At 36.9% G+C, this 19,903-nt stretch overlaps 1 long non-coding RNA gene across 1 annotated transcript; it reads left to right on the forward strand.

Annotated features, from left to right (window-relative positions):
- Window positions 1-597: 597 nt before the first annotated feature.
- LOC131360069 (uncharacterized) lies at window positions 598-16,748 on the forward strand. Its single transcript, XR_009205838.1, has 5 exons — window positions 598-1,021; window positions 2,724-2,934; window positions 5,051-5,115; window positions 6,682-6,932; window positions 15,833-16,748. It is a non-coding gene; the product is annotated as an uncharacterized LOC131360069 (long non-coding RNA).
- Window positions 16,749-19,903: the final 3,155 nt, after the last annotated feature.

Here is a 19,903-nt window from a genome sequence, read left to right on the forward strand (position 1 = left end):
TGATGTGTTAATTCAGTGCCTGAAAATGTGTTTATTTAACACTTGTTATTTTACTGTGAAATAGTGCTAACCCATGTATTAATTGTCAAAAGCGGCCTTTATTAAACTACTTAATATCGCAAACACCTGAATAATAGAATGCATTCTGACAGGTTCCACAGACGGTTTCCTAAATTTAGTCTAATTAGTCTAGGCCAGTCTTTAAACAAAACCTAAAAAGTTCACCAGTTAGTTTTAAAATAGCGTATTGCAAAGCATGGCGTGATAGCAGTTAATCGCAATGTAGCTTCTGCTTAAATAATATTATATACAACAATATTACACCTTTATCCTAGGGTTGTGTGTCTAGGAATAAGGCCATCGATTTTTAAACTTCGTTGACTAAAAAAATGCAAAAAATCCGCTACCTGACCGAGAGAGAGAGAGAGAGAGAGAGAGAGAGAAACGCATCCTCTCTCTCATCTTTGATCCTCTTGTCTCTGATTGGCCCGTGGCCTGCTGCTTCTTGACGTCACTGCGGGAAAGAAGCGACCGTGCAGGCTTTTAGACCCGAAAACTAAAGACTCCAGAGCCAGAGAGAGAGAGAGAGACAGCATCGCACCACACACACGGGAGAGTCCGCTCCAGGCTGAAGCTTAGATCGGCCTGTGAAAGGTCAGACAAAGCCACGTGTATCTTAAATAAATCAGAAAAGCACGGCTGTGCTGGTTTCATGGGTGGAAATCCCCCATGTTGGAAATAAACTGCCCAGCTCACTGGATCTTAAAGAAACGCCATCCCAGGCTTCGCGGACTTACAGAGGAAAACGCGCCATGGCTGGTGCCACTGACGATCACGATTTTTAAACGTTTTTGCCAGTGAATGTTTCAGAAGTACACACAGTGCTGGTAACGCATCTTGCGCGGCAGTGATCTTGCTTGGCAAACACAGAGACGACCACTTAGATGTGCCCAACAATCAGGGCACTTAACACTTTGCATCCTGAGCTCGACAGAAAGGAATACGCACGGCATCATAAAAAGTAAGACTTCATATTTCATTGTCAGGAATTGCGCTTGATCTCTGGATCATATGAACTCGTATTGAATGGTCACAGACCAGCATGTGTTATAGTTATTTATTTATTTATTTATTTATTTATTTATTTATTAAGTTTATTAATGGAGGCACGTGATTTGTTTGTATAGTTATCTGCTGTACAGACCAAGAAACCTGACAAAATGATAACAATTCCTTTCCATGTTCCTTCTCCTCGGTTGCACCGTGAAACGGAGCCAGTGGAAAAGCATAACAGCTAAATAAATTACATTACATAAATTTGTAATACAGTATGAACTTTTAGAAACAAACATTATTAAGTATAAACGGTGTAATAATGTTAATTATAACAGCATATAAGAGACCTGTAGTAAAACTGACTCCTGTAAAACTGTTGATGCCAAAATCCTTCACAAGTTCAATGTGCGACCTCCATAAAGATCCAATCCAATAAGAGGTTTACGGAACGAAAGTTTGTGTAATAATTTTTTTAATGTATATTTCAGAATTAAAGTATTGTAAATTGGCGTTTTTTATACGTTATATTTTGAAAAGAAATATCCTAAAATAAAAATAAAAAGTGTTCATTGTTGCATGCCTGTCTTAAATATTATTATATGAGTGTAACCATATATAAGTTTATGAAGGTGGGCTTGTTTGTTCTTAATGTCTCTTTCTCTAGATATATAGTATATGTAGTTAATCTTTTTTAAGATGCAACACAACAGGTAAGCCAAGCAGTCACAAAGAAATCAAACACCATGACGTCATACGCCGCGCGAGATCCGGAGAATTGTAGGGTCATCATTAAGGGGTGGTGTCTAATTTTAGAGTAGCTACAGCAAAAATAATAATACTTTATAAAAACTCATGAAATTCACAGTCTCTTACTTAAAAGAAGACGAGTATTTTTTTTATATTTATTGTTAGGCCCATATAATTTTATTTTTGTCACCAGTGATATAAAGATAACAAGAATGCAGTTTCCGTTTTTTTTCCAAGAAATTCTTTTAGATTCTAAAGTGAAGTTTCGAATAGCTCATCGTAATGCTATCTAATCAATAGAAAAGCGCGATGCTATGAGTAAAATACACTAAATAAATACTTTTCATATGGTTAAATGTTATTTGGCATTGCATAATAATTCTAGTGTAACCCTTATTCATAATTATGCATTTTAGTCTTACTTTTGGTCTATTACAGTTCAGGACTGATTAATTAAAAATGCCACAAAAATTATGTCAATAATAATGTCTCTCAATAAACTTAATAATTTAAAAATTCTCCTGCAATGAAATTTCTATTCAGACTGTAATATTTATTCTTTGATCTAAAAAGGAACACAGGTCTGTTCCATTTTGTGCAAACACAGAAACGGAGCGCTTAAAGTGCCAAAGGGATCAGGAGGACTGAAGCCTAACGGGACAGATAAAAAGATCTATTTTCGGCATATTAATCATGTTCTGGCTGTTATAAGACGACAGGGACTATTCGTGTCTGAAGGAGCTAAATGAATGACAACCCCACAGAACGACAGAACCGGCAACACTGATGATCACGATGAACAAGCGCTCAGGCCTCGTTAATACATACGCGCGCAGCTATGATTCAGAGTGCGTTAAAACCCAAACTGCCTCTCTTTGTTCGTTTGCTAACATCTTAACCTTTTCTTTGTTCATTATCAGGTCTGCTCATACGAGATGCTCCTCGTGACTTGTTTCGTGTGTGAAGGGGTCGGTTGCTATCTTTGGTTATCTAGCTGTATGAGTGTTTCTCCTCCGTCATAAAGCTAGATAACCGAAAGTAGGAGCGGTCTCCTGTACTGCGCACTGCTCCTGCACTAGAGCATGAGCAGGAAAAATACTGACCACTGCGTGGAGATCTATCATAGGGAAGGTAAGCAAATGTGTGTGCACGATTTTTTTTTTGCTTCTATTTTTTTATTCTAAAGCACTGAAACATTCGTTATCATGATAACCTATGATAACCGATATTATATTTTTTGTGCTGAATACTAAAACCTGACGATTTACATAACATGGCATATAGTTTAGACATTCTAGTATATAGATCTTTTGTATTGACATCCTAGAGTACTGAAACCTTAGGCCTACGTCAGCAATAATTTTTAAGCCCCCTGTTGCCTTTCTATGTACATATAGTGTTTAAAACAGTAGTTTGCAGACTTATTTTTATTTATTTATTTATTTATTGCATGTTAAATAATTGCACGACAGTGTGCATTAAAAGTTACCACTTATTAAGGTCACTGTGAGGGGCGTGGTTAGTGGTACGATCTCGCGCTCACAAAATCCAACGAACTCGCTATTGTTTTTGTTTTCAAAGTTTATACTCGTCATTTGGGTGAGAATCGGTTCCAGATAGATAGACAGACAGATATACATCATTAGGCAATATTTTAGAAAAGTTGGCTTTATCATTAAATTTAGTTTAAAACTCTAAGAATACTAATTTTTTTGCTGTTGTCATTAAAAGAAACTCCGCTGGTAAATAACCATACCGTCTGTTTTTAAATTATTTCTATTGTTTTGAATAATCATAATTATATTAATTTAATTACTTATAGATCTATATATAGTCTAGTTGCTATTCATTAGGAAATCCTACAAAACACACACACGCACGCGCGCACACACACAGAGTAGACTCCGAGTGATTTTTCTTAGCTATGCAGGGTGAAATTTTAAGACAAACACATTCTGCCGTGAGAGGGGTACACACACTAACCTATGCACTGTGAGCACTTTTTTTTTTTTTAAAGATTTTTCATTCCTATTTAAACCATACACAGCAAAATGGCTAATACTGAATTTACACCTAGGGTTTGGATTAACACCCACTTTACACTGGGCAATTTTGTTCAGCTAAATTCAACACTGGGGATTTTTGCAGGATAAGGCTTTGCTAAAGCCCTATACCACATTCACAAGTCAATTCATCCTAACCCAACCTCTTCATCCTGATTGCCTATGTATATAGGACTCTGTCACTGTCGCTGGCTCACAAATGTGATGAACCACTTTCTTTCAGCCAACTGGGCTACATTACAGCCTATAGCACTCTCAGCCGTGAGGCCTACAGTGGTGCTCAATAGGCGTGTAGTGGTGCTCAATGGCTTGAGCACGGTCCTTACTAATTGGTTTGATTTGGAGGGACTTGTGAAAGGCCTGCACAGGGTTTTCCCACGACGGCACAGATTTCTGCCCGAAGTGGTTCAGGGGCCAGTGTGGATTTTCTCCCCCCCACAAAAGACAGTAGATGATGAGGCAGCTTATGGGTCGGCTCTCTCTCATTTGAATAATTACACACACACACACACACACACAGAGCTAATTAACTTTAGCACTATATTACAACAAATTACCCAATTATATTTTTCTTATACATGAAGTAAAATTTTCTTATATGTGAAGTAAAATGTGTGTTAATGCCAGAAACACTTGCTTAAGTGCCAAGTTTACACAACCCTTATATTTTGTGACAAAATGACAAAATGTTCAGAATGTGGTACATGAGACTGCAATGCATCCATGGAGGCCAGCTGTTTCATGCGGCCACAAGGGAACTGCTATTACATAAAGCTTTGACAGTGGTCTCCTGTCACTATGCCATATTGATGTGGCTTCGTTAGTGGTTTAGTCACAGTTAGATCCTTAACCACAACATTAGCATCACATCACCATGAGTCTCATTATAAGGGAAATCAACATCCTTTTGTAACAGCAAAGACAAAACATACAGCTGAGGAGGCTTATTGGATATGTCACCATGAGGTGTAACTACCAATACTCATTCTTCATTTCATATAGTTATGCAGAATGAAGTGAATGATTCACAAGTAGACTTCTAAAATTCCCAATTCATCACTAATAATAAAAAAAAAATCACATTAATAAAATTTATTATTTTATGTAAACATATGTTTAGTGTCATGATTAGAATCTTAAGAATAGTGTGGAAAATCAAACATGTTTTTCATTCAAACCTCTAGCTCCTTCCGGACTGCAGCATTTACTTGAGAGACCGGACCAGCATACACAGGAACAACACCAAGTGGTAAGAACAACCAAGATCTCCCATGATATTCAGACTGGGGTTGTTTGTTTAGCAAGTGTAAAACACACTGCATACATGACACTATTGACAGGGGTAATTTATTTGAGCAGAAAATATAACCAGATTCTTCCAAGGAAGCAGCTGAAAATGCCAAAGCAGCAAATTGTTTTTGCAGCCAAGTTTTTAATCTATGGTTCAGGAAGAATCACATGTAGTATGAGATTTAGCTTTGAGTTTTAACCATCTGCTCTAAAAACAGAACATGGAGGACGGATGAAGAGGAAAGCAGAAATGTCAGCACTTGTACCAGCCTCTTTACCCTCTGGCATTTGTTTTGTTTACTCTCATTATTTTATGTCATCTCTTTGTGTGTGTGTGTGTTGCCTCTCGTGTGTCCACACACCCATCACCTGGCCCTCAATATTCACAAATCCTTTGATACACCCTGTCAACATAAATGGCAGCTCTGATTTCCAGCATTCTCCAGAAATGAAAAATCAGTTTTCCATCTTGCTCTGGCACTCTGAGATTTGACTTGTCTTTTTCTATATAAAACAGATTTCTATTTTAAAAAAAAGACCAAGATGTGTTTGTTTCATGCTAGTGGTTACATAATATTTAGTGAAGTAATGTGCTATTTTTAGTTTTACATAAAACACAGTATGTTAGTTATCATCACCTATTAAAACGAGCACTTGGAATATCCGTCAATTATGACTAGCTGAAGCTGGAAGTGGAAATGATGCTAATGCACAGAACTCAATGATGCTATGTTAAAGCCACAAAATATATTTTGTATGAATCCAAGATAAGATCAAAGAGAGTGAGACTGAATTTGAATGTCTTTTGGTGTGCTTCAGAATACGCAGCAAGAATGACTCCAGGACATTAGGCTGGGGGCTTCAGTTCAATAAATGAGCAGAGAGGAAATTATATGTCTGTCTCCATCTCAATAATGATAAAAATGTATGGCTAGCTATCACATTACATATTACTGTTATGTAAAATTAATGCAAGCAAAGAAATTTTGTCATCATTCATTAACAATGATCTTTTCCAGCTAAACTGGTTACCCAGCTAAATTGAATAAGGGTTATGCGATGAAATTACGAGTGGACAGCAATTGATGGTGAAGCTGATATAGTACACCTACTTTGCAACCACAAAACTATAAGAATCCAAATAGTCAAGGGTTACACAATCCGCAATACTGCATTTAGTGTTCCACTTAAGAGACCATCTGGGAAAAAAAATGTAGAAATGGTAAAGCAAACAACTGCCAAGTTCTTTATTGTGGACTTGCTTTGCAGAGAACACAAAGAAATTACAGTTATTTTGTTCCTTGATATTTTTCCCTATCTAAAGACAGATTATATGGTAGTTGCCATGACATCTGCTTTGGCAGTGATTAAAAGGGGCTTTTTCTTTAATTGTGCTTTACTCTTGTCCCCCCATAGCGACTGCCAGGCCATTCACACTGTCTTGATGGAGCATAATAGTAAAAAAAAAAGCCATCTAAATGAAAGAGCAAAAAATAATGGTCAACTTTCATCCTCTTTCTACCAGCCTCCTCCCTTCATCAACGGAAGCTTTCGGTGCCATGTGTGCCCCCCGGAGCAGAGGGCGGGAGAAGAGAAAAATGATGTGCAAGAGGCTACAGTTCATGTGCCAGTGGAGACAAAGAGGCTGCCAGTCGCTACGATCCCCACAGATGCTGAAGATTGGATCTCTGAATGAGGGGCTGTGCTTTGAGGAAGCCATCTTGATGGAAAGGCTGGCTGCCTGCTTGCTTCCTAAAATGGCTGTGTTGGCATGAGGTACGTTTGCATCATTGCCTCTGTTTGACCAAGCGCTCACCATTAGTCCTAGTTCACAGCAAATCTTTGAGCTCCCTATAATCTCTCCACTGGCCATATTGATCATCCCTTCAATTACCTCAGTCATTCCAAAAGCAAAAGTACAGAACCTGCTTATTGGCAAAATATTAACAACATATTCTTATTGTTTGAATAATCTGTCATCGATACACCTAGCTTTTATTTGTGTGTTGTGAAATTATCCTATAAAAAGAGGAACAGTGACAGGACTTCAGTTAAGCTCAACAGAATATCATACCAAGGTTACATAAATAACAACAAATATACAGTAAAAGGGTGATCACAGTTTAAAATAAACTCCCTTATTCATACATTTCTAATGAAACTCAGTCACCCAGTTTCTTTTATTAAAATATGTATAATCATTCTGCACAATGTAAGAGCGAAGTGTGCGTAAAAATTATGAGACATTAAAAATCATTAAAAAAGGAGCACTATCATCACATCAAGTGTCACTTTACCAGGATATACAGAGAAATACTTACTTGTCCAGTTTTGCTGAACCCACTGTAGAAGGATCTACTACACTTCTGATCAAAAGTGCTGATGTACATTCACATCCTTTCGACCAGTGAACCGAAGCTGACCCATTTTTCTAAAGTGCTCTCAGGCTTTTTATTGAGTAGTTTTCATAAAATTAGTTTTTACTCTTAGCCAACTGCAATACAGAGAAGCTGAATTGCTGACTCTATTTAGCACGTCATCTATCCTTGATCTCATGTTGAGGTGTCAAGGCCGCTCTTTCAAACTCTACTGTGTTGTAAAACGACATAGGCAAACTCATAGGTATATAATATCAACAGCTAATTTGAAACGGAGTCATGTAGTGTATATTAAATGTAATGTGGTGTACCTCAGTCAAACCATTTGCAATGTAGTTCAATTAAGGTTCTACTGATTTTCTTAACTAATCTGGAAAAACAAACCACGTCATGGCATTATGAATTTCACAAACCATTTCCATGCACCCTGTATCTGAAATCAATTCCAGAGACCGCCTCAGTACAGATTTATTTTATGATCATAATCCAACTATTAAAAAATTCTGGTTATTGCATAAAATTTAAACTTGTACAGTAATCCTCAGGCTATTTATTGGAGTTCTACACAAAAAAAAAACATTGATTCAAGTTGACATTATCTATAGGCCTAGACTTATTCAGGTTTGCACCTCAGGTGACCAGTACAATAGATGAATAACTCTAAGAACTCAATAATAAATCCAATACCTTTGATAATGGCATGCAGTATAACAAAATTAAAAAGTCACGGACCCCTGATGTCCCCAGACCCCACTTTTGAGAACCACTGTACTAGACAATTTGGCATAAGAATATAAGGTTATTGGGGTTGTACAGAGAAATAACACACTCCTGCCAAAATGCTACTCGAGAAAGATTAGTATATAAAACGACATATATTATATGAAAACACGATGTCTCGACACCTGGTGGGTTTGTCAAAGCTGAGTGGCATGGAGATGTGATTTTCGTCTATAATAATTATACTGTGTTTATATCGTATTGAACATGCACGTGCTCATATATCATGTGTTAAAATGCTGTTACTTGTATAGACTATATATCTAGGTTGTCAGCATCGGAAGGACGTCGATGCTTAATTTATAAATGTCTTTTTGGGTGTGACTACAAACATGACCAGAAAGCGAGTTGTTAGGAACCACATTTGTCACTAATTACATTTTTATGTATGAAATCTATGAAATGAATGAAATGAAAACGGCCACGTGAACAACAGCTGCGTGTCTGTAACGCATTTCCGACGTCCTGAGGCAGGACACAGCTTACCTGTAGGAAGAAGGTTAAAGACAGTCTGTCTGTCGTCAACAAAGGTTGATTCTCTGTCCTAATTGTTATGTACAAAAAAAAAAGACGCCGTTCATAGACAGGATATTTATACACTTCGTGTGGAAGACAAATAAAGTGGAATTAAAATTGAAGCCACGAGAAACGCTTTTGCTGCCTTCGTGTGCAATGGGGGAAAAAACCGAAACAACAACCCAGACGCAGTGTGTTAATGAAAAAGAAGACACGCGCTCGTATTAGCATAATTGCATATGCGCACGAGCTCACAATTAAAGGCGCAGTGACGCTTTAACGCAGCTTCAGTTTCTGAAAAGCATCGACCTGTTTAAAGTTAGGTATTCTGAAGTGTGTGTGCCAAATGTCAAAGTGTGTCGAGGTCACACGACACAGCGTCGACTCCTGAATTCTGGTGATGAGTTCCTGTGTAAAATGACACTCACAGGAGCCATCATGTGTATCTTAAAGAATCCATTATGATGGTCAACTGAATTCATTTGTTTAATTTCTTATTTAAAACCAATTTCCAGCCAGGCCAAGGCGTTCAGTTGAGGGCTTCAATATCAGAACCAAAATGACAGTTCTTACAGAGCAATGATAGCACAAACAAGATGCACTTGCAAGACAGCACAGATTCAGTAAGCCTAAATGTCATGCACATTAATGGATAGTGTGGGAGAAGCTGTCGCATCCGTAATGGACATAAATGCACAGGAAACTATTAGAATGCCTAATAAATGCATCTTCACAATGCCTATTGACAAACGTGTCATGATGGTTATTCAGGTTAAGGTTATGCAATGGATAAATCCAGGACAAGATCCTAAATTCAAAAGTGCATTGTTGTGTGTTACACGTTTTTAAGCTATCGCCTAAATTCAAAAGTGCATTGTTGTGTGTTACACGTTTTTAAGCTTCGCCTTTAATAGCTGTTTTCTAATTAGGCGGTGTATTACTGGAGGAAGGGGAGGGGAGAGGTTCCCCTTACTGCTTTGCATCTCTCAGACCTTAATGCACAAGATCTTCACTGCCTATGTGTGTAAGATAGATTCACAGAACAATACAGGTGACCACATTAAGATTAGATATGGCTGCAAACAGCAGTATGTAATAGCCCTACAATGTCAATAATTATTTTATTCATTTATTCTCCAAATGTTATTTTGTGTATTAGATGAGAAACAGTGTGTATGCATGTATGCATGTGCTTGTGTGTGTGTGTGTGTGTGTGTGAGCATAGTGTGACCGCTGCAGAGCATTGCCGTTAAGTGTTAATTATGCCACTTGGCACAGTGCCAATCCTATACCAGATTTTTCCAGTTTTCAGCATGCAAATTGAAATGAGCTTTGTTACTGAGGTTCAGCACTAACAGCCGCTGTGTTTTTCAGCAGTGTAGAATAAATGTATACATTGTGGTTAATGATGTAGTTTTGAGAAATAATACCTACCTGTTTACGACAAGGAATCAGGATAATGACTATTGTTGTGCAACACAGACTGCATGCTTGCTGTTTCTGCGAATTTTAATTGTATGTGCTGAAGCTTTAATTTACATGTGAGATGTAGCTTAAGCTGTGTATTTAAACTGTGGATTAAATAATGATCATTTTTAGGATACTGAAGCTGACTGCTGAATGCATAAGCATGTCGAGCTGTGGGTTAAAACTGGATGATGTTAGATTTGACCTGCATTGCTTCTCCGCATGTAATAATCTTTATGTGTAGTGTAGTATGTTGGTTGTCATTGTCTTTAATAGGCAGATCTTGAAAGTCACTTATTCGGCTTCTAGTTGTGCATATTATGGCAAGGGTATGTATCTGTGTGTAGAAGGATATGTTTTTATATCTTGGTGTGGATGAAATGTGGTCACAAGGATAGGAATATCAGGTGTAGGCGTAGGCATAGTATTAATTAGCTGCATTAATAAGGTCTGCACAAGGATAATAAGACAAATGTGTGTGTGTGTGGGGGGGGTGTACATTATAACCAGTAAAATGCTCAGTGTCAAAACCAAAAAATTATGACGTTCTAAAGGTTATCCAGCAAACAATATGCTGGCAAATAAATAATAATAATAATAATAATAATAATAATAATAATAATAATAATAATAATAAACAAACAATCAAAAGAACAACAAAAAATGCTTGAGTGTTAAATTTGAGTTTATTTCAGTGTCGATGATTGCCTTGTAAATATTCGGACACATTGGGGTGAGGTCTGCAGCTGTAGGGTACATGTTGGTAAACAGTTAGACGTTACTGCATTATTATTCTGATCCTCGTCTGCCCTCTACAATAGCAGCATTGTGAGTGTAGCTCTTGACGTGATTCTGTGGTGCCCCTTTTTCCCACCATTGTCAGTGTGGATGGGGAGTGAGAGACACAGGAGGCACTAGACTGGGAAAGATGCTCAGTCCCAGACGGAGCCAGATGCCTAAATTAGTGCCCAAACCCTGAGAGACAACCTGCTAAAAAAAAAAAGAAAACAACAGAGAGAACCCTGATTTTACTGTGCATGTGGATAAATGGGTGTAAGTGTATAGGTGCCTACACTGGTTCATGTGTATGAACATCTATTAACAACCATCTGCAAGTGATGTTTGTGTGTTCAGTTCATGATTTAGTCATGCATTTTATTAACATCTTTGTTCTCTATTCTGCAGCACAAAAAACATTATATGAAGTAGAATATTAGAAATTCAGAAATACTGGCAGCATTTTTTTTGCCTTATCAATGAAATAAAACAATGGGTCTGAACGTGAGGTCCAGGAATAATAACAGTGTAGACCTGGCAGACAGCCTGTCTCTATTTTCCCTTCTGCCAGGGCAAAGCAGTTGGGAGAGCAATCAATTAATGTGCCATTATAATATATTGCCCAGAAGAATTGAGCCAGCGATACAGAAAACCACAGAGAAAAAGAGAGAAAGTTTATACCAGGGACTGAGACAGTATTTCATGGGAAAAGCATGAAGTATTGGAGACAAAACAGGGATTAATGCGTTTCCAAAGAGTAGTGAATAAGAGAAAAAATCAATCTTTCTTCATTATGCTCACCTGGAATCTTCGGTTATCTCCTTTCGACCAGATTAGATTAAAAAAAAAATCTCAGAGAGCTACTTGTTGGGACTGGTGTTTGTATGGTGAGAACCTTTGGGCCCACCGTGTGTGTGGTGAGGAGTAAAGGGTGATATCTGCTGTATGGGGAGGGGCAGGAGGGCCTTACTCTCTGGCTCTGCCTGTGGCCCCATGTGGCAGATGCTGCAGCTGGCATGCTAATAGCAAAGGCCTATGGGAGCCGACTATCTGGGAATATTTGTCTGGCATACTAACAGTATTTCCAGCAGACCCCTGTCACAATCCCCCATTTCCCCCTGCACCCAAGCCCCCAAATTTTGTATGTCATATTTCATGTCCAATATCATCATATCAAGATTTTTGTTCATTTTTAATCATATGAGCACTTTAATTTAACACAGGGAAATCTGCTTTCATAGTACATGGTGGAAATGATACACTTGCAACAATACACGTGTCTGTTATTGCATCACTGAAGGTCTCAAGACTACTCCATTTATGTTCATGTTCCTCTAGGTTTGTGATATATGTATTTAAATGTCATCGTGCGCTTAGTATATGCTCTATATACAGGCCATAGAATCTTGTCAAGACATAAAGATACATGCAACTACCATAGCTGTCAGTCAACACAGTAAGAATCTCAACAATCCACCTCTGGGATTTCCCTGTGAGCATGCTTTATGGTGAAATCCCTTTTTCATCTATTATGCCTACCTCAGCTGCCGATCCTGTTTTAATCCCAGCATAAAAGTGATTATCCCGAGAATGCTTGTTCTCAGCTTTGTATCGGCTACAGGGGCCTTTTCAAATGGCCTGTTCATCTTTCTTTGCCTCCTCACTGGCCAATTGGCTGTGAAAAGTTTGGCATGGAAATTCCTGCACTGCGAAAAATCACATCTTAGCAAGTGAAAATATTTTAAATATATATCCAGATGTATCTAATATTTCATATTATAAAATGACAATATACCAAATACAAGATTATTAATCCTAATTATAAACATTTGGACTAATTTCAAGCCTAAACCAGTCTTGTTCTTTTGACAGACAGTTTTTGCTAATTCATATTATCTGCTAAGAGTATATTAAAAAAATAAAGAATTAAATTAAAATGAAGAATAAAAAAAGGCCAGTAATAGGTTTAATATTTAATGTTATATTTGATTTGCTGCAATCTTAACTGCATTTTAATTTACAAAGATACCATTTTTTTAGTGTGAGCATGACCATGCATGAAGAAGGTTCCTCTCTTGCTCATCCGAGATCATTATTTGCATTCTAAGATTGGATTTGTTGGCCAAGTGGGTTAGAACTGGGAAATCACCAAATATGCTGGTCTCTGAACATATAGGAACATGTTTAGACAAACTTAGTTTCGAGGCTAACTGTGCTAATAATGCATTGCAGCCGATTGATTGTTACTTATAAAATTTATAGAAAATGCACAGAAGTTACTCCTATGCCCAGGCGCCAATCATGCTTAAAATGAGTTCTTATGGCAACACTACCATAAATATGCTACTACTTTGCAGGAAGATTTATTATGTAATAAAATCACCTAAATACCTTTTCCTCTGCTAACCGGTATTTTCTAAGCTTTTTGTACCCATGAGCATAAATGTGTTTTCTGTACATGTCCATCTTAACAGACATTTAAGCGGTCTGTCTAGAAACTGATTGAGAGTTCTACTGTGTGACACAATGATAGAGTTGTGAAAATGTCTCTAACTTCAGCTCAAATCCTAAAAAGAATGGAACAGATTGAACCTCAATTACTGCATTATGAGAGAATTTGCATCACAGAATGATTAAAGTAAGGTATATGTTAATTAATTTCATATAAATATTCAGTATTTTTTCTTTGAGCTTCAGCACCAGAGTCAAGTTCAAGTTCACTTGGAGGGATGTCTAGCCATGGCCAGACAGACTGAGTACTTCTTCATCCAGTTCTGTCAACTTTGTCTCTCCATCCACCCCCAACTGAAGGGAGGGGGTTCCCAGCACAGGGCAGTTGCCAAGGGAGAGGGGGCAGACGGGCCCAGAAATGTGTTCCTGAAAAGGCCGGCCTGTCAAAGTGTCTGAGGGAAGTCAGGCTAGTTGCCCCCCGCACCCACATACACACTCCACACGCCATCCCTAGCAGCTGGGCACAACTACAGTGTGAGTGTGGGTGCATTTCCAGGGCCTGGGAAAGTCAGCTTTGCAATGAGCACTTTATATTCATCAGGCCCTCCCTCCACCCCCTCTCTCAGTGACTTTGGTAAATACCCCCCCCTCATCTTAAGTGTCTAGTCTATCCCATCTACTAAGTCCCCCTCCCCAATGTCTGATCAGAACTTGGTTTAAAAAAAAGAAAAAAGTAGAGAGCCCTAGATTATATTTGATTTGCTGCCTGCAACTGCCATCTTGCTTTTTACTTTTTCCACTTTTATTTAACAAGAACACATTGTTGTCTGTACATGTTCATATGAATGAAGCGGTCTTGATGAAAGGTAGTCTTTCATGATGGTTGATGAAGGTTACATACTGATAAAGCTACAGAAATTGCAACTGATTTTTGACTTCACCAAGATCACACCAAGAACTAAACTGGACATCAATTACCAAATTACATAAAAAATTATGAGCAAAACACTTTTCAGGACAGAGCAGAACAGAAACTGTTCAAAGTTAAAATGATGGGCTATTTTGTGAGAATATTGTGATATTTTTCCTCAGTGTGAATATGTTGCATTCAGTGTTTTTGTCCTGTGTATTTCCATAGAGTATTGTAATGTGGGCTTATGGGCAATTACAGTAAATGTGTTAATTTCTTGGTAGTATAACAAAATAATGCAGAGCTTTCTCTCTCTGTGTGTCTGTGTGTGTGTGTGTGTGTGGTTGTGTTTTCTTGAGGTCTCATTGAAGTCGGAGGACGAGTATCGAGAATAAAAGGCCAATGATTTGCATAAGCTGCATGCTGTCTGAGGGCTTGGGGGTGGAAGCTGGGGAGGGAAAAAACGATATAAGGGAACATAAAAAAGGAAAGAAAGAAACCCCACATTGTGGAGGCAGAGAAAGAGAGAGAGTGCTTGAATGAGGGAGAGGGTGAAAATTAACAGAGAAAGAGGTCTCACCAAGTCTCCTGGAGGGATTAAATTGTCCAGAAGCCTCTCTACATATAATTTGGTCAAATTGGTAATGGCACCACTACATAGTACTCATGCATGATGAGGAACAGCAGTGATTTTTATGACTTTGTGAAAAACAGCACAAGGTTTGCTGTAAAGAAATGGGGGAAAGGACATTGCCAGTTGATCATATAAAAGAGCTTGAAATTGTAATCATTTACATTGACTGATAATGTATTGATCACTATTAAGCAACATGACAACCATAAAAGGTAATATTTCATTGATTATTGACTAACACATTAATGAAACATGCACATTTTAAAAAAAAAAAAACATATTTGCCAATTCATCAAACGCCACAAATTGCACCCACAATATGTTTTTAGTGCTTGGCATAAATAGAAAAATCGCACTCATTTCATGTGCACAGATTCCTGTTTTTAGAATATGACTGGATCCTTAGTCACAAGACGTTTCTTGATTTTGAGAGAGTGCATTACACATAACATGCTTCCTGGAATTCTGTCAACATCTGAACAGGCATGTTCTCTCACAAGCTTGCTGAATCAATGTGGAAGAGCATAAAACTGTTTAAAGGCTTAGTTCTCTAATCTGAGAATTTTTGGGGTTAGTAAGTGTTATATGGAACTGGTAGTTTACGAATGGTACTGTTTCAGTCTGTGTACTGTCTGCGTCTGTGTACATTGTGTAGACAATGATGTTGATAAACCAGCTCTTCTCCAATTGTGTGTTATGTCAGAGTTGAAAATGTCATAGTAAGCCATTTTAATTGTTCTGTTTTTTGTGTGTTTTCTTCTAGGGACTCTGTTGACGACAACACCAAGCTGATACAGAGAGTACATCCTATTCAAAGTCCCTGGGTCATTTTCAAATAGATCAGACACTCTGGTTCCTGATCTCTTGTACATTTACATTTGTAGCATTTGACAGACACCCATATCCAGAGCCTTTTTTTTATCTAATTTATACAACTGAGCAGTTGAAGGCCTTGCTCAAGAGCCCAGCAGCAGGTCCTGAGATTTAAACTCACAACCTTCCAATCAGTAGTCCTACACCTTAACCACTGAGCTACCAATTACTTAGATAAGAGCTAATATCTATATCTAAAATATATCTAATTACTGCTTCTGGCTATTTTGTAGCAGACAATCAAAGCAATTAGCAAAGCATATGTTATTAGAAAACTGGTATAAATGCTTTTATTGCTTCTTGAATAAACAACCTGACAATCTGTATACAATTTTCTAATCTGCAAAGGGCAAAGTATTTATATTTAAATGAATTAAGTATATAATGATCATTTTTTGCAGAACATTTTAAATGCTTTTGCAGAATGCTGGCTAATAAAAATGTGCCTTACTGTGTGAACTGTTTACAGTAAAAATGTAGTTTGATATTCACATTTAATAGACAACTATATAGTTCATGAACTTGGGAGTAATTTCTGTTGCTCCTGTTTTAACTGTGCCTTCAGCCTCTTTTGTGAATAAATGAAATGTATTCCTTTCTGTGATGAAAATATATCTATTAAAACTTGTCATTCTGTTTTCCTTAAAACCTCAGTTGAACAAAAACGAATTATGCATTCAACATTTTTGTATAGCTTGTGCTACAATATTTTATTGGCTCTATTTTTTTAATAACTATTGTTTATTTTATACTTTACTCAATGTTAGATAAATAAAAATCAATAAACATGTGCAATATAAATATGATATTTATGAGTTGAATTGTTATTTCCAGAGAGGTAGTTTAACATTTTTTGGTAACTAAAATGACATAGTTGTAGCACATTCATAATGCATAGCACACAACCTACTTTACACCAAACCACTTTCTAATTCAAACAGTAGTCATCTGCTTAAAACACCTGCATAATTAAATCATGATTAAATCAACAATTAATTAATTATGGACAGTACTGTGGCAATGATGATCTCTAAATGTGTACTCGACAATGAGTACTTCATCCGGGATCATAGCAGAGCTTGCTTTTAAATCCACATATTATGTATATGAATTACCTGATACTGAAGTACATATTCCAAAAATATAAATACATCAGTGCTAAAGTAATAAGTTTAATGATTTGTTTTGCTGTGCTCAAATGAATCTGAATAACAATTTGAATTAAAAAAAAAAAAAAGAACATGAATATGGAAAGTCTATTTAAGCAGCCACATTATCTCAGGTAGATTTAATTCAATTCTCAGCATATTATACATGCATTTTACAATCTTTTGAGGGAAGTATAATGTCATCAACAAAAAGATAAGCCATCACATTGATGCAAATCTAAGCAAACATACACTCTCTTACATATATGGTTTAATAAAATAATTACAAGAATATGCAATTAGTAAAATAACTATATATTATAAATGGAAGCAATTAGCCTAAAAGTGATTTAAATGTGATTTAAAGAAGTAAAGAACGTTAAAGCACACTACAATCAGCTCCTGCAAGTCAAATAAACACTAATCAGGGGGGGAAAATGAAACTTCCAATGGACAATAGAGCAAACATATATACGACATCTGAAACACAAGTTGCAAATTGTCGAAGAGGTAATAATAATAATAATAATAATAATAATAATAATAATAATAATAATAAAAGATAAAGCATTTGCAGGAGTGCAGTAAGGGAATTTTCTTTTGACCTTGAACATCTAGCATTATGTGCTATTAAGAGCATGTCTTCAATTAAAAATTGTGGCTTATACATATATATATATATATATATATATATATATATATATATATATATATATTCAGAAGTCAGTATGAAGTGTTCTTTTAGCCTATACATTTAGAAAAGAAATTTAGTCTATTTTTATAAACACTTCTAACAAGCAAAGACGTGCAGGTGAATACGTTTGTATAATTTTATATAAAATTGCAAACATTGACCACTGACCATTTCAGTTCAATATCAATGTAATTTTAAAATCGGAGATCTGTTAGATGTATGCATGGGAGGACGGTTGCCATGGTCGCGTGGACATCGGACCACGCCCCCTGACAACGTCCGCATTCTAAATATTAATTAAATTAATACTAATGTTCATTACAATTAGTTCTACACTTCAGTAGTGGTTTTATTAAGTTCGTAATAAAAAGCATCATTTACTCGAAACTGACAGGAATCAAATTGCATAAACGGCCCAGTTTCTTCTAGAAAGAGCAGTAGATCTTAATTAGTGTTTGTAAAAAGGTCTCATGTTATCACCGAAATCAAATGGTTTCGATTAAATAAAGAGGCTACACCCGATAGGCCGAGATGCACAAATGTAGGTCATTATACCAGTTGTGCTGTTAAATAAATGAAACGTGCATTGCTTTTGTGAGCAAAAATAACAGGATATGGAATAATATTAATTGGAATAAGATGCTGTCAGAGGAAGCTGGCGGTGTGTAAGTTTGGTTTTGATCGCCAGTCTCTGGAGGGTCGTCAAGGGTCAGGGGTGATGACCAGGGTTCAAGTGGGTTGTCCGGCTATTCCCTCATGGCTAATCTGACGAGCTACGTTAACAGGACATGACACGAATGTCCTCATGATGTCATATCAGTTCTTGTTAAAGATCGACACGTGCAACAATCGAGGGTCGAACTGTTTCCGAGTTAAAGACATAATCTTCATATATCATGGGCGTATCGAGATAAATCCATTTTTAACCCAAGCGTTATTTAATTTAAAACATTCACATTTTGCATAATACATTTCATGTTGTCCTAATTCGATTTTATGTATTTCGATTTGTATGTATTTATGTATTATAGGGCAGCTAAAGATTTCAAGTGAAATTCACTCAGCCCGAGTGTGTGAATATTATAGGTTTGTGCAGCTGATTATATATGAGAACTGCTCTGCGTGTGGCAATGGGCCATCATTTGTATTCATTCTTAGATTCTGGTCAGATTTTCTGCTTGTCATAAGAGAGATAAATAGGCATAGCTCCTATTGTACTAAGAAGCATTCAGGGCCCATTTATTAAAAATAGTACACAGAAGTTAATCGCCTAGGAAGGACCAAACGATAGTCTGTTATGTTTTGTGTTATGATGAGGTTCTGATTGTCAGAGATGACTAAATGAGCAAAAGACAAAACAACCAGGTTTTTCAGATTAAAAGACTGGAATGCTGCACCTCATCTCTGATTCAATAAGAGACGCTCCATCTGAAATCAACAGAAATATTAATCTTGTAATAGATTCGTGAAGCTTGAAGGTATGGCGTTCATGGAGGTAGGCCTACACAAGATGTTTTGTGTATCAACTTTTATTTGGGACTATAGTGACTACAACCTGTCAGAAAATTAAGAAATAAAAGAATTGGCACCGCTAGGCGGTTGGTAATAAATAGCCGTTAAATCTCAGAGTGAATGTGATTCAGGGTGCAAATTAGCTACAGAGCTACTCGTCTAGCCTTGGAGAACCAAGGCATCATTGTGCCATCATTTATATCTTCCAAATCAGTAAGCACTAGAGGTTGTGCTATATGTTAGCATAAGAATAGAAACGGGTCCTGTGAACTTCCGCGACCTCCTGACTCTCTTTTTCCCTCCGATGAATAGCACCACTTTGAGACTCCCCAGCCTCTTTCCAACTAGCTTGAACCATGCCTAAATTCTTAATTATGGTAAATCAATATATCTTAAGCCCCCGACCGCCTTTATTCTCGTCCATCCACAGTTTGTTTTAGGCATTCATGCCACCTTAGAACATCATTAAAGCCTCTTATTTGGCATAACCTAATAAACCGTGCTTATGTATTGCTATAAAAATAGAACAATTTAGGTATCAAATATGATGATAGGCCTTAAATATATTAAATTAAATTTTGAATTTTGAATAAGAAAAAAACACAAA

The sequence above is a fragment of the Hemibagrus wyckioides genome, linkage group LG10 (genome assembly GCF_019097595.1).
Source record: "Hemibagrus wyckioides isolate EC202008001 linkage group LG10, SWU_Hwy_1.0, whole genome shotgun sequence".
NCBI classification, from domain to species: domain Eukaryota; kingdom Metazoa; phylum Chordata; class Actinopteri; order Siluriformes; family Bagridae; genus Hemibagrus; species Hemibagrus wyckioides.